We start from the raw sequence: 15,654 nt of genomic DNA, 5'->3' as shown, positions 1-15,654 counted from the left end.
CTTCGGCTTTATTTATTTTTTTAAATAGGTCCAAAGATTGATTCGGACAGTCTATTTCCCTACCTTACAGAAAACTTAATTGAAATGTTCAACGTCAATACTTTTGTCCGCACTAGGAGCAAAGATAAGCTGTGTAGCTGTGGTCTACTTGAGAAAAAACACAAGGTGTTCTTCGGCTTAGTTTTTTGTTTTTGTTTAAATAGGTCCAAAATTAGAGTCGGAAAGTCTACTTCACTACCTTACAGAAAAGTTAATAAAACATGTTCTACGTCAATACTTTTGTCCGCACTAGGCGCAAAGGAAAGCTAGGTAGCTGTGATGTACTTGAGAAATAACACAGGGTGTTTTTCGGCTTGGTATTTTTTACATAGGTCTAAAGATTGACTCGGACATTCCGCGCTAGTAGTAAAGGGAAGCTGGGTAACTGAAGTCCATAGGCGGATTTAGGGAGGGGGCCAGGGGGCCCTGCCCCCCCTTTTTTGGGAAAAAAATTGGTTGCTTATATAGGGAATCACTGAAGCGTGACTGGAGCGGGCCCCCTCTTAGGTCAGTCAGTGGGCCCCAAATTATGAAAATTTCTGGATCCGCCACTGAAGTCTACTTGAGAAAACAAATGTAGCGTTTTTTCGGCTTAGTTTATTTTTAAAGTAGGTCCACAGTTGGTGTCGGACACCCTACCCTAACCTTTAAGAAAAGTTAATAAACATTTGTTGCACGGCAAAACCTTGTCTGTACTAGGTGAAAATGGAGCTGCGTAGCTGAGGTCAACATGAGATAAAAATTTAGGGTGTTGTTCTTTTAAAGTAGGTCCAAAGTTGGGGTCGGACACCCTACCCCAACCTTACAGAAAAGTTTATAAAAAACGTTCTACGGCAATACTTTCATCCGCACTGTATGAAAAGGGAAGCTTAGTAGCTGATGTCTACTTGATAAAAAATTCAGGGTGTTGTTCGATCGGCTTATTTTTTTTTTTTTTGACTAGGTTCAAAGTTGTAGTCGGACATCCTATCCAACCCTTACATAAAAGTTAATAAAAAATGTTCTAAGGCAATACTTTTTTCCGCTATAGGTGTAAAAGGAAGCTGGGTAGCTGATGTCTACTTGATAAAAAATCCAGGGTGTTGTTCGGCTTAATTTATTTTTTACTAGGTCCAAAGTTGGGGTCAGACACCCTATCCCACCCTTACAGAAAACTTAATAAAAAATGTTCTATGGCAACACTTGTGTCTGCACTAGGTGCAAAGGGAGGCTGGACAGCTGAGGTCTACTTGAGAAAAAATCAAGGGTGTTGTTCGGCTTAATTTTGTTTTTAAGTATGTCCACAGTTGGGGTCGGACACCCTAACCCACCCTTACAGAAAAGTTTATTAAAAATGTTCTATGGGAATACTTTTGTCCGCACTAGTTGCAAAGGGAAGCAAAGTAGCTACGGTCTACTTGAGAAAAATCCAAGGTGTTGTTCGGCTTAGTTATGTTTTTAAGTAGGTCCACTATTGGGGTCTGACACCCTAACCCACCCTTACAGAAAAGTTAATTAAAAATGTTCTACGGCAAAACTTTTGTCTGCACTAGGTGCTAAGGGAAGCTGGGTAGCTGAGGTCTACTTGAGAAAAAATCCAGGGTGTTGTTCCGCTCAGTTTTGTTTGTAAGAAGTTGCACAGTTGAGGTCGGAAACCCTAACCCACCCTTACAGAAAAGTTAATTAAAAATGTTCTACGGCAATACTTTTGTCTGCACTACGTGCAAAGGAAAGCTTAGTAGCTCAGGTATACTTGGGGAAAATCCAGGGTGTTGTTCCGCTCAGTTTTGTTTTTAAGAAGTTGCACAGTTGGGGTCGGACATCCTAACGCACCATAAAAGAAAAGTCCAAAAGTTCTACGGCAATGCTTTTGTCTGCACTAGGTGCAAAAGGAAGCTTAGTAGCTGATGTCTACTTGATAAAAAGTCAAGGGTGTTGTTCGGCTTAATTTTGTTTAAACTAGGTCCAAAGTTTGGGTAGGACATCCTATCCCACCCTTACAGAAAAGTTAATAAAAATTGTTCTACGGCAACACTTTTGTCTGTCCTAGGTGCAAAGGGAAGCTGGTTAGCTGATGTCTACTTGATAAAAAATCCAGAGTGTTGTTTTGCTTATTTTTTTTTTTTTTTTTAACTAGATCCAAAGTTGGGGTCGGACACCCTATCCCACCCTTACAGAACAGTTAATAAAAAATGTTCTATGGCAACACTTGTGTCTGCACTAGGTGCAAAGGGAGGCTGGACAGCTGAGGTCTACTTGAGAAAAAATCAAGGGTGTTGTTCGGCTTAATTTTGTTTTTAAGTATGTCCACTATTGGGGTCTGACACCCTAACCCACCCTTACAGAAAAGTTAATTAAAAATGTTCTACGGCAAAACTTTTGTCTGCACTAGGTGCTAAGGGAAGCTGGGTAGCTGAGGTCTACTTGAGAAAAAATCCAGGGTGTTGTTCCGCTCAGTTTTGTTTGTAAGAAGTTGCACAGTTGAGGTCGGAAACCCTAACCCACCCTTACAGAAAAGTTAATTAAAAATGTTCTACGGCAATACTTTTGTCTGCACTACGTGCAAAGGAAAGCTTAGTAGCTCAGGTATACTTGGGGAAAATCCAGGGTGTTGTTCCGCTCAGTTTTGTTTTTAAGAAGTTGCACAGTTGGGGTCGGACATCCTAACGCACCATAAAAGAAAAGTCCAAAAGTTCTACGGCAATGCTTTTGTCTGCACTAGGTGCAAAAGGAAGCTTAGTAGCTGATGTCTACTTGATAAAAAGTCAAGGGTGTTGTTCGGCTTAATTTTGTTTAAACTAGGTCCAAAGTTTGGGTAGGACATCCTATCCCACCCTTACAGAAAAGTTAATAAAAATTGTTCTACGGCAACACTTTTGTCTGTCCTAGGTGCAAAGGGAAGCTGGTTAGCTGATGTCTACTTGATAAAAAATCCAGAGTGTTGTTTTGCTTATTTTTTTTTTTTTTTTAACTAGATCCAAAGTTGGGGTCGGACACCCTATCCCACCCTTACAGAACAGTTAATAAAAAATGTTCTATGGCAACACTTTTGTCTGCACTAGTTGCAAAGGGAAGCTGGGCAGCTAAGTTCTACTTGAGAAAAAATCAAGGGTGACGTTCGGCTTAGTTTTGTTTTTAAGTAGGTCCACAGTTGGGGTCGGACACCCTACCCCATCCTTACAGAAAAGATAATAAAAAATGTTCTACAGCAATACTTTTGGCTGCATCTATAGGTGTAAAAAGAAGCTTTGTAGCTGAAGTCTACATGAGAAAAAATCCAGGGTGTTCTTCGGGTTAGTTTTTTTTTAAAGTAGGTCTAAACTTAGGGTCGGACACCCTACCCCAACTCACAGAAAAGTTAATAAAAAAATGTTCTACGGCAATACCTTTGTCTGCATTAGTTGCAAAGGGAAGAAGGGTAGCTTATGTCTACTTGAGAACAAATCCAGGGTGTTGTTTGGCTTAGTTTTGTTTTTAAGTAGGTCAACAGTTGGGGATGGACCCCTAGCCCACCCTTACAGCAAAGTTTATTAAAAATGTTCTACGGCAATGCTTTTGTCTGCACTAGTTACAAAGGTAAGCAAAGCAGCTAAGGTCTACTTGAGAAAAAATCCAAGGTGTTGTTCGGCTTAGTTATGTTTTTAAGTTGGTCCACAGTGGGGGTCTGACTCAGAAAAGTTATTTAAAAATGTTCTACGGCAATACTTGTGTCTGCACTACGTGCAAAGGGAGGCTAAGTAGCTCAGGTATACTTGAGAAAAAAATCCAGGGTCTTGTTCGGCTTAGTTTTGTTTTTAAGTAGGTCCACAGTTGGGGTCGGACACCCTACCCCACCCTTACAGAACAGTCAATAAAAATATGGTGTACGTCAACATTTTTGTCTGCACTAGGTGGAAATGGAGCTGGATAGCTGAGTTCAACATGAGAAAAAATCCAGGGTGTTGTTCGGCTTAGTTTTGCTTTTAAGTAGGTCCAGAATTGGGGTCGGACACCCTACCCCACCCTTACAGAAAAGTTAAGAAAAAATGTTTTACGCATAAATTGTGTCTACACTAGGTGCAAAGCGAAGCAGGGTAGCTGAGGTCAACATGAGAAAAATTCCAGGGTGTTGTGCGTCTTAGTTTTGTTTTATAGTAGGTCAACAGTTGTGGTCGTACTCCATACCCCACCCTTACAGAAAAGATAATAAAAAATGTTCTACAGCATCACTTTTGTCTGCACTAGTTGCAAAGGGAAGCTGGGCAGCTAAATTTTACTTGAGAAAAAATCAAGGGTGTTGTTCGGCTTAGTTTTGTTTTCAAGTAGGTCAACAGTTGGGGTCGGACCCCTAACCCACCCTTACAGAAAAGTTTATTAAAAATGTTCTACGGCAATGCTTTTGTCTGCACTAGTTACAAAGGTAATCAAAGCAGCTAAGGTCTACTTGAGAAAAAATCCAAGGTGTCGTTCGGCTAAGTTATGTTTTTAAGTTGGTCCACAGTTGGGGTCTGACTCAGAAAAGTTACAGTAATTAAAAATGTTCTACGGCAATACTTGTGTGTCTGCACTACGTGCAAAGGGAAGCAAGGTAGCTCAGGTATACTTGAGAGAAAAAATCCAAGGTGTTGTTCGGCTTAGTTTTGTTTTTAAGTAGGTCCACAGTTGGGGTCGGACACCCTACCCCATCCTTACAGAACAGTCAATAAAAATATGTTGTACGTCAATATTTTTGTCTGCACTAGGTGGAAATGGAGCTAGATAGCTGAGTTCAACATGAGAAAAAATCCAGGGTGTTGTTCGGCTTAGTTTTTGTTTTTAAGTAGGTTCACAGTTGGGGTCGGACACCCTATCCCAATCTTACAGAAAAGTTAAGAACAAATGTTTTACGCATAAATTGTGTCTGCACTAGGTGCAAAGCGAAGCAGGGTAGCTGAGGTCAACATGAGAAAAATTCCAGGGTGTTGTGCGTCTTAGTTTTGTTTTTAAGTAGGTCCACAGTTGGGGTCGGACACCCTACCCCATACTTACAGAAAAGATAATAAAAAATGTTCTACAGCAATACTTTTGGCTGCATCTATAGGTGTAAAAGGAAGCTTTGTAGCTGAAGTCTACTTGAGAAAAAATCCAGGGTGTTCTTCGGGGTAGTTTTTTTTTAAAGTAGGTCTAAACTTAGGGTCGGACACCCTACCCCAACTCACAGAAAAGTTAATAAACAAAAATGTTCTACGGCAATATCTTTGTCTGCATTAGTTGCAAAGGGAAGAAGGGTAGCTTATGTCTACTTGAGAACAAATCCAAGGTGTTCTTCGGTTTAGTTTTTTTTTTTTAAAGTAGGTCCAAAGTTGGGGTCGGACATCCTACCCAACCCTTAGTGAACAGTTAATAACAAATGTACTACGGCAATACTTTTGTCCGCACTAGGTGCAAAGGGAAGCTTGATAGCTAAGGTCTACTTGAGAAAAATCCAGATGTTGTTTGGCTTAGTTTTGTTTTTAAGTAGGTCAACAGTTGGGGTTGGACCCCTAACCCACCCTTACAGAAAAGTTTATTAAAAATGTTCTACGGCAATGCTTTTGTCTGCACTAGTTACAAAGGTAAGCAAAGCAGCTAAGGTCTTCTTGAGAAAAAATCCAAGGTGTTGTTCGGCTTAGTTATGTTTTTAAGTTGGTTCACAGTTGGGGTCTGACTCAGAAAAGTTAATTAAAAATGTTCTACGGCAATACTTGTGTCTGCACTACGTGCAAAGGGAAGCTGAGTAGCTCAGGTATACTTGAGAAAAAAATCCAGGATGTTGTTCGGCTTAGTTTAATTCAAAGTAGTTCCAAAGTTGGGGTCGGACATCCTATCCCACCCTTTCAGTTAATAAAAGTTAATAAGAAATGTTCTTCGGCAATACTTTTGTCAGTACTAGATGCAAAGGGGAGCTTGATAGCTGAGGTCTACTTGAGAAAAATCCAGGGTCTTGTTCGGCTTAGTTTTATTCAAAGTAGGTTCAAAGTTGCGGTTGGACACCCTACTCCACCCTTACAGAAAAATTAATGAAAAATGTTCTACGGCAATACTTTTGTCCGCTCTAGACACAAAGGGAAGCCAGGTAACCTAGGTCTACTTGATAAGAAATCCAGGTTCATTTTGGAGCATCAGTGATAAAAGCTTTTTAAAAAAGGGAGAAATAACTTTCAATATAATACAGTTCATATTTTAATCAAATGTAACCTTTGGCAAACATTTGGAAGGACAGAACTGTTCTTCAAATTTCAAAACAAATTAATCAAGAATTTCTACAATTAACCATTTAAGAAATCATAATACAAATCAATAAACTTACTGCAAAGGTTTAAATCCAACATGCTAGGACTTCATTTAATAGATTTTGTTTTACTTCAATAACGACCAGTATTACCTGTGTAACATGATACATTTGAATGACATAATGACAGTATGAAGACAAACCCCCTTTGCACTTTTTAGTTTTGCACTGTATGACACGATGTCGTTGTCGAGAAAAGAAAACACTTTTCTACTTTGTCATCCTGTTAATCAGCATTCAACATTACAAAACGGACATGATCGTTATACATGGACAGACTGTAAATGTTATCAAGTAACCTTATTAATGGATAATATTTCTTTTTTTCTCAATTTGAAAAAAAAAGAAGACTAAATCCCGAATATTCTCTTTAAAATATAATCTATAATAATATTTCATTGATGTGACATATAACGACATGAAGCTTAAATGAGACTGTTCAAACTAATCAATGGATTTTTATCAAGTGCATTTTATTTACAATATAAATAAAAATAAGCCCGCCGATTTTCCAGTGTGTAATTTTTAGATGCGCAATCTAATCTTGTGGAGATATAGCTTGTTCATACTCATAATTCTTCATGTAATATACACGTTTTTCTTGGAAAGGGTATACACGGAACAGCGGTGACTAATAATTAATTCGTATTCTTCCATTAACAATCAATGAATTGTTATTGGTAACATAATATGATAGTAATTATGCTTCAATATCATTCGGTTATAGCCCTTATATAGAAATATTTTAATCGCATATATTGTTTACAGGGAATTTCCGTTATCAACCCACAGAAAAACGTTCGGTATTTTTATATACTTTTGAAAAGACAGACACTTAACATAATTTTCTTCAGTACTCAACGCATCATCCCGAAAAAATAGTAAATCGATTGTAATATCAACATTAAAAACACTTGTAATTTTATTTGACAATAGATTTCTAGGTGATGAGAAATTAAGACAAAAAATTAAATAGTGGTCGATATTTTCATTGATTGAACCACAGGAACAATTAATACTTTGTATCAAATTTGATTTGTTAAAGTCAGAATGCAGAACGCTTCATCTGTTGTAAAAAAAACGCAAATGGTCTTCCTCGAAAAAAAATCTCGGAGATTTTTTTTGTTTCTATAATATAGTTTATGCAACTTTCGTTAAACAAAACAATTAAGCAATAGGTCTAACACTTCTGTCCAAAGGATTCCACAATGTAATGGATGATGAAAAAGACTGGAGTAGTTGATGAATGGTTTACGGGAATTGTGGTATTCTGATTGTTACTCAAATTATTATAATTAATATCTGATACAAAATTCGGAACCAAATAATCTGGAGCTTGGTTATTTAATCTTATAAAAAAGCTAGTGTTTTAACCTCCCATCTTCCGTTAATTTTTTTTCAAATTACGCCTCATTACAGATACTGTTCCCACTATCGTTATTTGTTGATCCCGTAACTATTCGAGCAGCCTCGATATGGTTACTCTCCAATCGATCAGAATTTACTTTCTCATTGTTATCCCTAAGTTGTGATGAACACACCAGAATAGGACAAATACAAAGGATGTAATTATTCTCCAAATATTCCCTTCTTACAATGTCTAAGTGTAAATTTCCTGTTTTGTAAAATATTAAGCTATTAAGGTCAACCATTGAATCGGACAGTCTACTTCACTACCTTACAGAAAAGTTAATAACACATGTTCTACGTCAATACTTTTGTTCGCACTAGCCACAAAGGATAGCTAAATAGATGTGGTCTACTTGACAAAAAACACACGGTGTTCTTCGGCTTAGTTTATTTTATTTATTTTATTTAAAGTAGGTCCACAGATTGAGTCGGACACTCTACTTCACTACCTTACAGAAAATTTAATCAAACATGTTCTACGTCAATACTTTTGTCCGCACTAGGCGCACAGGGTAGTTGGGTGGCTGTGGTCTACTTGAGAAAAACACAGGGTGTTTTTCGGCTTAGTTTATTTTTTTGTAATTAGGTCCAAATATTGACTCGGACAGTCTACTTCACTATCTTACAGATATTTTAATCAAATATGTTCTGTGTCAATAATCCTGTCCACACTAGGCGCAAAAGAAAGCTAGGTAGCTGTTGTCTACATGAAAAAAACACTTGCTGTTCTTCAGTTAGTTTTTTTTTTAAAGTAGGTCCACAGTTCGGATCGGACACCCTACTCCACAACCTTACAGAAAAATTAATAAAGAATATTCTACGTCAATATTTTTGTCCGCTTAAGGCGCAAAGGGAAGCTGGTTAGCTGTGGTCTACATGTGAAAGAACACAGGGTGTTCTGCTGCTTAGTTTAATTTTGTTTAAGTAGGTCAAAAGACCTTACAGAAAAGTTAATAAAACATGTTCTATGTCAATACTTTTGTCCGCACTAGGCACAATTGATAGCTGGATAGCTTTGGTCTACTTGACAAAAAACATACGGTGTTCTTCGGCTTAGTTTATTTCATTTAAAGTAGGTCCACAGATTGAGTCGGACAGTCTACTTCACTACCTTACAGAAAGTTAATAAAAAATGTTCTACGTCAATACTTTTGTCTGCACTAGGCGCAAAGGGAAGCAAGGAAGCTGTGGTGGACTTGAGAAAAAACACAGGTTGTTATTCGGCTTAGTTTATTTTTTTTTAAGTAAGTCCAAAGTTGGGGTCGGACACCCTACCCCATTACCTTACCAAAAAAGTTAATACATAATGTTTTACGTCAATAATTTTGTCCGCAATAGGCGCAAAGGGAAACTGGGTAGCTGTGGTTTTCTTGAGAAGAAATACAGGCTGTTTTTCGGCTTTTTAATTTCTTTCAGTAGGTCCGAAGTTGGGGTCGGACACCCTATCCCATCACCTGACAGGAAAATTAATAGAGATTTTTTTACATAAATAAGGCCGTAAGTTTTCTCGTTTGAATTGTTTTACATTGTCTTATCGGGGCCTATTATAGCTGACTATGCAGTATGGGCTTTGCTCATTGTTGAAGGCCTTACGGTGACCTATAGTTGTTAAAATGCTTTACGTGAATACGTTTGTCCCCACTAGGCGCAAAGGAAAGCTAGGTAGCTGTGGTGTATTTGAGAAAGAACACAGGGTTTTTTTCGGCCTAGTTTATTTTCTTTTTAAATAGGTCCTAAGATTGAGTCGGACAGTCTACTTCACTACCTTACAGAAAAGTTAATAACACATGTTCTACTTCAATACTTTTGTCTGCACTAGGCGCAAAGGAAAGCTAGGTAGCTGTGGTGTACTTGAGAAAGAACACAAGGTGTTCTTCGGCTTAGTTTATTTTTTTTGAAAGTAGGTCCAAAGATTGACTCGGACAGTCTACTTCACTACCTTACAGAAAAGTTAATAAAACATGTTCTACGTCAATACTTTGGTCCGCACTAAGTGTAAAGGAAAGTTAGGTAGCTGTAGTGTACTTTAGAAAGAGCATAGTGTGTTTTTCGGCTTAGTTTATTTTTTTTAAAGTAGGCCCAACGATTGACTCGGACAGTATTCTTTACTATCTTACAGACAAGTTAATCAAAACTGTTCTACATCAATAATTTTGTCTGCAATAGGCGCAACGGGATGCTGGGTATCTGTGGTCTATTTGAGTTAAAATCCAGGCTTAGTTTTTTATTATTCTTTGAGTAGGTCAAAAGTTATGGTGGGACACCCTACCCTTTTACCTTATAGAAAAGTAATTTTCTACGGCAATACTGTTGTCCGCACTAGGGGAAAAGAGAAGCTTGGAAGCTGTGGTCAACTGGAAACAAAAACACAGCATGTTCTTCGGCTAAGTTTAGTTTTTTTTAATTTTTCAAAGACAAAGTTAATAACAAATGTTCTATGGCAAATATTTTGTCAGCAGTAGGTGCAAAGGGAAGCTGTGTAGCTTATGATTACTTGAAAAAACAGGGTGTCTTTGTGCTCATTTGTTTTTTGTTTTTAAGTAGGTCCAAAGTTTGGGTCGGACACCCTGCCCCACCCTAACAAAAAAGTTAATAAAAAATGATCTACGGCAATACTTTTGTCCACATTAAGTGCAAAGGGACGCTCGGTACCTGTGGTTTACTGGAGAACATTTTTTTTTTTTAAGTAAGTCCAAAGTTGGATTCGGACCCCTTCCAAACTCTCACAGAAAAGTACATATAAAATGTTATACGGCAAACCTTTTGTCCGCAATAGGTGTAAAGGGAAGCTTGGTAACTGAGGTCAACTTGAGTTAAAATCCATGGTGTGTTCGTCTTATCGGGTTTTTTTAAGTAGTCCAAAGTTGGGGGCAGACACTCTACCCCACCCTTACAGAAAAGTTAATAGAAAAACGTTCTTCGGCAATACTTGTGTCCGCACTAGTAGTAAAGGGAAGCTGGTAACTGAGGTCTACTTGAGAAAACAAATGCAGGGTGTTTTTCGGCTTACTTTTGTTTTAAGTAGTCCAAAGTTGGGATCGCATATCGTTCCCAACTCTTATAGAAAAAAATAAATAAATTGTTCTTTGGCAATACTATTGTCTGCATGAGACCCAAAGGGACGCTGAGTAGATGAGATGTACTTGACAAAAAAAAATATAAGGTGTTGTTCGGCTTAGTCTTTTTGGAAAGAAGTCCGAAGTTAGGGTTGGACACCCTACTCCACCTTTACACAACAGTTTATAAAAAAAATGTTCTTCTGCAATGCCTGCACTAGTTGTAAAGGGAACCAGGGTAACTGAGGTCTAAATGGAAAACATCCAGGGTGGTTTTCGGCTTTTTTTTAAGTAGGTCAAAAGTTGGGGTCGGACATCTTTTACAGAAAAATTAATAAAAAATTGTTCTACGGCAATCATTTTGTCTGATTAAATGCGAAGAGAGGCTGGATAGCTGTGATCTACCTGAAAATAAAATTCCGGGGTGTTGTTCTGTTTATTTTTTTTTTAAGTAGGTCCAAAGTTGGGGTTGGACACCATTTCCAATTCTTACAGAAAAGTGTTAAACCAAAATGTTAAACTGCCATACTTTCAACAGCACAAGGTGCACATTACAAAAAGGATAATAAAGAAATATTCTTCGGCAATACTTTTGTCCGTAACAGGTGTAAAGGGAAGCTGGATACTTGAGGTATACTTGAAAAATGCAAGGGTGTTTTACGGTTTATTTATTTTTTATTTTTTTGTAAAGTAGGTCCAAAGTTGGGACAGGACATCGCTCCCAACTCTTACAGAAAAGTTACTAAAAAATATTCTATAGCATTTTTTTTTTGTCCCTACTAGGTTCAAAATAAATCTAGGTAGCTAAAATTCTACTTGAATAAAATCAAAGGTGTTTTACGGCTTATTTTGTCTAAAGTTGGGACCGGATATCGTTCCCACATGTTACAAAAAAAATGATCTACGGCAACACTTTTGTCTTACTATGTGCAGAGAGAAGCTAGGTTGCTGAGGTCTGTCTGAGAAAAATAAAATAAAATTGAGAATGGGGAATGTGTCAAAGTGACCACAACCCGACAATACAACAGACAAAAGCAGAAAGTCACCAATAGGTCTGCAATGCAGCGAGAAACTCCCGCACCCGGAGGCGTCCTTCAGCTGGCCCCTAAACAAATATCTATACTAATTTAGTGATAATGGACGCCATACTAAACTCCGAATTATAGCATAGCATGGACAATATGTTGGTTATACGTAATTGTGCATAGCAACGATACCTATCAATAATTGTGCAGATAACCCAAACTTTTTTATAAGTTTATCCGGGTTTTCAAACATATTTTGTTCAATTTTTAACTTCACACCAATCGGTCAAAAAGGCTATTTCTTCACGTCCAAACAAGTAAAAGTGTTACATTCACCAACAAAAAACGTGCGAAAAATATCCAAAGCAATTTTGTATATCAAAGTTATGTAGATCCGTGCAAACGTTCATGTCAATTGCGAACTGACCAAATAATTTCTATATTACGACCAGTCCACTGATATTGACATTATCAGAGAGTACACATCAAAGGCAAATGCACAAATCACCGATATATATGTTAATTTGTTTAGTACGTTACATGAAGTGATTTCGATTGAGCTTCATGACGACTCTCTCGTTAATAGATATTTGTGGCTAAAAATAAAATATCGTTTATTTCAAATTACTATCTGGTAATTAAGTGGAAATTAAAGACGGAAATACGTTTTGTGTTCAATGGAATCATAGTTCAAATCAGTTTAACTACTGTGTAATTGTCTCGAAAACAACCCTTTCACCCCGGTAAAATTCAGATGTAAACATTTATTCAAAGTTATTTGGTACATTTATCACCTTTGCGAATCAGGCTATTTTATCACGAAGGCGGGAATCCTTTTCCATTGATTAAAAATGTAACGGAACGCAAATGTACTGTAGAAATATATTAAATTACAAGTTGCGGACACTTTATATGATTTTTTAAATGATAGTTTACCTTTGAAAAGGATAATCTTATCATTATTTGTGTGTTATTTGTAGTTATAAATTATCTTCAGAAGTATCAAAAAAAGTCATTTATAAACCTTTTATAAAAATAATTAGAGTGCAGAAAAGTGATGTGTTGTTTTTATAAATGATGGTATGAATTTTACAAACTTGTTATAACAAAGTCTTACATAGACATTGCTATCAAAATTAACATTGATATCAGTAATAGTGATTCGAGGTCGATCAGTTTAAAATGTATTTTTATGCAATTTTAAAATAAATGGATTTTAGGCTCAAAGAATTAGCGGTTAAAATATAGTTGACAACGGTGGTATCTCCAAAAAAAAATGTTTGTATTATTCGGAAGTGATGTAATATTTCGTTTTTCAGTAGTTGCAAGTCAATGGGGTATATGTAATGATCTCGGGGGGGGGGGCACTTGCTATAAAATTAGTGGTAGGGATGAGCCGCTGGAATAGTTCACTTTCACATGCTCTATGATATATGAAAAGGGTGAGAAATTCAGATTAAATATATCAATAGGTTGATATTATCACTTGCTTGATTATATCATAAGTATTTGAAACTAATCAGATGTCCGTATTTATTCTTGATGTGGTTAAACCACAGTCGTAAATACATCAGTTATTTGTCAAACCAATTAAACTCTATTTATTCTGATGTGGTATTTCCACTGATGCCAGTGATAGATGCAATAAATCCAACTATTTTGACATTTGCACCTTATTAACATTCAAGGGTTTGTATACATAAAACATGTTAACAATTATCTAAAGAAATTTCATTGTGACAGCGTCCTTTACGAGAGGGAACGGCAATGAAACTTTTTATCAGTTTTTAATTAACATTTAAACATGTTAAAATCAGTGAAGGTGTTACACTCTTGGTGATATTACATTTATCTGACCATAGATGTAATGCCAACTATGATCTGACCAAACGTCTTTTATATGTATTGTATTTTGGAATTGAAATATCTTCATGATGAAAGATTTAAAATGGGCAATAAGAAAAAAAGTGTTTCAGATGTGACGAATTTATTGGAAAAGAAGGTGATTTTATTTCGACTATTTTGCTTCTTAACAAGAACGTGATGATGAGCGGGAAAATATTGAAATATATCTATAGATCTGTTTTTTGTTAATTAATATATGACAAGGTATATAATTTTGATTAACAAAATATATGAAAAGGGTGGGGTACTTGATGTCTCAGCTGCTCACCCCTACCAAAAAAAGTTTGAAGTGCGCCCCCTCCCCCCCCCCCCCCCCCCCCCGAGGTAATGATGATGGTTTATTACAGACTTGGGGTCAATTACATTGGAATGTAATTAATTAAATTACACATTACATTGCAAAAATGATCAATTACACTAATTACACATTACACAGTTTTGGAAATGTAATTAATTAAATTACAATTACTTTACTAAAGTAATTAATTAAATTACACATTACATTTCATCATGATATTTGTTACTAATATTATACATGTATATATAATGCATGTGTAAAATATGCATTTAAGCATAGTTTTAGCATTGCATTTGATAATCATTAGTTATTTTAATGTTATGTCATTTATTCTGAATCTCTCTGGTCTGAACACTTTGACAGCAATTCTAAATAGTCTTGCGACAGGAGCTAATGTCACAGATATTGCTTGATCAGAACATAGAAGTTCAGAGGATCATCATAGTGATAGGAGAGGGAATTGGTTCCTATTAACCGAATGACAAGAGGTAACCAAAGTAATTATCTGTGTAAGATGACAAGAGGTATCCAACGTCACTACATGTGTAAGGATACCAGAGGTTGCCAAATTGATTTATTGTGTAACGTGACCAGAGCATCGTTGTAAGTTGACCAGACGTACACATAGTCAATATCCTTGCAAGTTGACCAGAGGTTACTAAATTAAATATAAGGGTCTGGTGACCAGAACATCAATGTAAGGTATTTAGAGGTATCAAAAATCAATTTCTGTGTAAGGGAACACATTCCCGTGCTTGTATTTTCTAGCATGAAGTAACAAAATACACAATATATGTTAGGTGAGCATCGGTATCCAAAGTCAACATATGTGTAATTATTGTTAACAGTGGTAACCAAAGTCAATATATGTTAAGAGAACAATGGGAACCAAAGTAAACATTTGTATAAAGCCAACAAAGAGAACCAAATATGTGCTAGGTGACGAGAACTACCCAAATTCAATATGTGTGTCAATCAAGTAGATGTAATAAATTCATTATCAGTGTAAAGAGACCAGAGGTAACCAAATGAGATAAAAGTGTTAAGTGAACAGAACATCATTATATAGTGACTAGAGGTAACCATAGTCAATATCTGTGTATGGTGATCTGAATTAAAGAAATCAATATCTGTGATAGATGATATTTGGGTAACTTAAGTTAACATCGGAAAGTAAGGTGACCAGAGGTTACACTAGTTATCACGTCTAACAATAACTAAAACATCATTGTAAGATGACCAGGGGGCATAGTCAATATCAATGCAAGGTGACAAAGGTAACCTAAATGAATATATGTGTAAGATGACGAGGAGTAACTAACATAAATATATTTGTATGGTTACCAGAGGTAACCAATTGAATATCTGTTTAATGTGACCAGAACATCATTGTAATGCAGTCAATAGATGTGCAATGTGACCACAGGTTACCAAAGAAAGTATATCTGTAAGGTGACAAGAGGTAACCATAGTCAATAGATGTGCAATGTGACCACAGGTTACCAAAGAAAGTATATATGTAAGGTGACAAGAGGTAACCATATTGAATATCGGTAGAATGTGACCAACACGTCCTTGTTAGGCGTCAATAGGTAAACATAGTCGATATATAACAAGTGACCAGATATAACTAAAGTAAAATAGATGTGTAAT

The 15,654-nt window shown here is 36.5% G+C and overlaps 1 long non-coding RNA gene across 1 annotated transcript in view; it reads right to left on the bottom strand.

Annotated features, from left to right (window-relative positions):
- The window catches only part of LOC143071050 (uncharacterized), a 161,001-nt gene extending 154,608 nt beyond the window's left edge, over positions 1–6,393 (bottom strand). Inside the window, exon 1 of the long non-coding RNA XR_012976776.1 lies at positions 6,326–6,393. This is a non-coding gene — a long non-coding RNA (uncharacterized LOC143071050). The remainder of the gene's footprint in view (positions 1–6,325) is intronic.
- Positions 6,394–15,654: the final 9,261 nt, after the last annotated feature.

Source organism: Mytilus galloprovincialis, chromosome 1 (assembly GCF_965363235.1).
Source record: "Mytilus galloprovincialis chromosome 1, xbMytGall1.hap1.1, whole genome shotgun sequence".
Taxonomy (NCBI): domain Eukaryota; kingdom Metazoa; phylum Mollusca; class Bivalvia; order Mytilida; family Mytilidae; genus Mytilus; species Mytilus galloprovincialis.
This window is presented reverse-complemented; position numbering and strand designations above follow the sequence as displayed.